General features: G+C 41.0%; 2 non-coding genes across 2 annotated transcripts; both read right to left on the bottom strand.

Annotated features, from left to right (window-relative positions):
- Positions 1 to 2,673: 2,673 nt before the first annotated feature.
- Positions 2,674 to 2,746, bottom strand: TRNAA-AGC (transfer RNA alanine (anticodon AGC)). The gene has a single exon. It is a non-coding gene; the product is annotated as a tRNA-Ala (tRNA).
- A 7-nt stretch (positions 2,747 to 2,753) lies between these two features.
- On the bottom strand, positions 2,754 to 2,825 carry TRNAA-UGC (transfer RNA alanine (anticodon UGC)). The gene has a single exon. It is a non-coding gene; the product is annotated as a tRNA-Ala (tRNA).
- Positions 2,826 to 3,072: the final 247 nt, after the last annotated feature.

Genomic DNA, 3,072 nt, shown 5'->3' with positions numbered 1-3,072 from the left:
ATTATCACTGTGATCTGTGATTATGATAAGATGGCGAGTGTTCTATTCTATAGTGACGGGGGGGGGGGACGTTGTGGACCTCCCTAACCTCCGTTTTCCCACATATTTTTTTAATTAGTGGGCGAGGAAAGAGGAAAATAATATAGAAATGCGGAATTTCGTTAGTTGTGATAGCAGGCATGTATTTGCCGGCGTATAGGACGCACCCCTATTTTACAAGGATATTTTGTGGAAAAAACTATTTTAGTATGTTTCAGCATACATTTATTGAAAGATATTTTAAAATGGATTTTGTAACGCAATTCTTACCTCTTCTAAGATCAGCTGTGGTGTAGTTGTTCATATTTTGGGCAAGAGAATTGCTATACAGGATGTGAAACTTGTATGACTGGATGTGATATTTTGTTGCCGCATCAGGCCACCAGGGCGGCGCACCCTCTCAGCCCTCTGGGTCTAGATTCACGAAGCAGTATTGCAAACACTTACGAACCTGTACATCTTTTCTCAATCTTTGGCGGCTTTGTTTACAATTATTAAACAGTTAATGAGCTCCGAAGCACCAGGAGGCTATTTATAACAATAACAACAATTGAATGGGAAGTTTTCATGCTTGTAAACTGTTTAATAAATGTAACCAAAGCCGTCAAAGATTGAGGAAAGATGTACACGTTCCTAAGTGCTTGCGTAACTGCTTTCGTGAATCTGGCCGCAGGGTGTTGCTGTCATTCATGTATTGCAAATGGCTGACAGGCGGATGAAAATTTAACACATTCCTTTCAGATTTCTAGGGTCATTATTCATTTAGAGAGTGAATAAATGTGACTTAAAGGTAACAGAGTCGTTAAATAATGTATGACGTATGAGATGCGGGTTATGTATACTGGATAAGATGATGTGAGCTTCCCTCATAACTGCCGACGTATAATAAGTTTGTGATAACAGACTGTGATAACTCGGCTTGATTTCTATATTTTATTATTAGCAACGATTTTGGTGCCTAGCGAACATACCCAGTATTCTTGTCCTTGCTGACACGGGTGTATTCACCTAGTTGTATTCACCTAGGTGTGCTCTTGGGGGGTTGAGCTCTGCTCTTTCGGCCTGCCTCTCAACTGTCAATCAATCAACTGTTACTAACTACTAACTTTTTTTTCTCCACACACACACACACACACACACACACACACACACACACACACACACACACACACACACACACACACAGAGGACGCAGTCCGTAACAGCTGTCTAACTCTCAGGTACCTATTTACAGCTAGGTAACGGGCATCAGGGTGAAAGAAACTCTGCCCATTTTGTTTCTCGCCGGCGCCGGGAATTGAACCCCGGTCCAAAGGATTACGTGTCCAGCGTAATGTGTGTGTGTGTGTGTGTGTGTGTGTGTGTGTGTGTGTGTGTGTGGTATCTAAGTTTACTCTCTTTCGCAGGAAGCTTTGAGTGTTTGTAAGGCTCTTCACATATATTTCAACATATGAATGGAGCGTTCATAGATACACTCTCAAATGCATATTTTAATGCACCAATTTACAGGATACTTTTTTGTTCTTCGTAGGGGGTTTCTGGCCCCTCAATTTATCATGATTTATGTATAGTGCAGCATAATTGACCTCGAGTAGATAGACCCAAGCCCTTGGGCCACCAGCTGTAGGGGTCTTACCTCTGTAGTAATCTTTCAAGCATTGAGTCTTCGAACATTTCAATCGTAATTCCACACCCTGGTGGCTTGCTGGTGCTGTCTGGTGTTTTGTGGTTATGTTCAGGGCTTCGTGGAGCTCCTGGATTATCTGATTGTGGTGGACGGTGTTTTGCTAATACAGTAATTAAGGAAACTACAGAAGTTTTAAAGTACATTTGCTGTGTGTGTAATCCAGCTTAGAACATTAGTGACTGCATGACTATTTAGAAACATTCAAAGTCTGTTCTACCTTGCGGAGTGTATCAAGACGTATAAGGTGTTGAGACTCATTTTGAAATGTCTTGACCTCATGTAGTGGTAAATAACCCGGCCCCCCCCCCCCCCTTCATTGGGGTCGTGGGATGATTGTGAGTAAATTTTGTTGTTAGATTGTATACCCAGTTTAAGGGTAATTCGGTTTACCGCATGGGTCTTCCTTGTCGAATAGAATGCGATCTTGACGGGGACTTGCAATGAGGCTAGTATTTCTGTGTCCTTGTCTGAGTGAATGACTTTGTCGACGTTAGTCTTGGTTTCTATGGGATAATTCTCCTATTTATAATTAATTCTGAGGTGTTTGTACATTTGGCGCCTCTATGTGTAGATTATTATCGTTTATAACTTTATTTCTACTTTTGTTGGTTCGTTAAAACGTTCTGCGTTGCTTCTTGCTCTCGGTGGGAGTTGGTGTCAGCTGGCCAGTCATTTTGGTCATCTTATTTTTTGTCCACGAATGGTTTCAGAGTAGCATTTAGTCATATAGCCATATAACACCTGAGAAATCACATGAGACAAACCCATGACATTACTCTAACAAGAGAAATGTTAAATAAAAATTACTTGTATAATAGACAAAACCCAAGATGCAAGAATATTACAAATTCTTGAAGCAATCCACATAAAAATAGAACAACCTGCCATGATTAAAGTGTGTGTGTATGTATATATATATAATGTAAATCAAATATTTTAAAAAGACCTGGAGATGCGGGGTATCGATCCCCGTACCTCTCACATGCTAAGCGAGCGCTCTACCATCTGAGCTACATCCCCGTAGGTCTGGAGGTGCCGGGGATCGAACCCGGGGCCTTTCACATGCAAAGCGAACGCTCTACCACTGAGCTACACCCCCTCTCTCGTCTCGCGTTTTGTGTCGTTATTTACTCTCCTTGTGTACATAACTTTTTATTTGTTTTTTCTAGTTTTCATTTTATTGTTTAGTATGTTTCCACGTAACTCAGCTATCCTGTGGGCGGTAGAAGGAAGAACTTTAAGAGGAACATAATGTTCTCAGTTCTTTAGTGACCCCTAAAATCCATTTGAAGTTCAGTTTTCTCTCTCTCTCTTATCTAGCTCTCCTTCTTTTTCTCTCTTTCTCT

The sequence above is a fragment of the Procambarus clarkii genome, chromosome 31, assembly GCF_040958095.1.
Source record: "Procambarus clarkii isolate CNS0578487 chromosome 31, FALCON_Pclarkii_2.0, whole genome shotgun sequence".
Lineage (NCBI taxonomy): Eukaryota > Metazoa > Arthropoda > Malacostraca > Decapoda > Cambaridae > Procambarus > Procambarus clarkii.
Note: the sequence above shows the minus strand (reverse complement) of the source record. Positions and strands in the feature narration are given on the sequence as shown.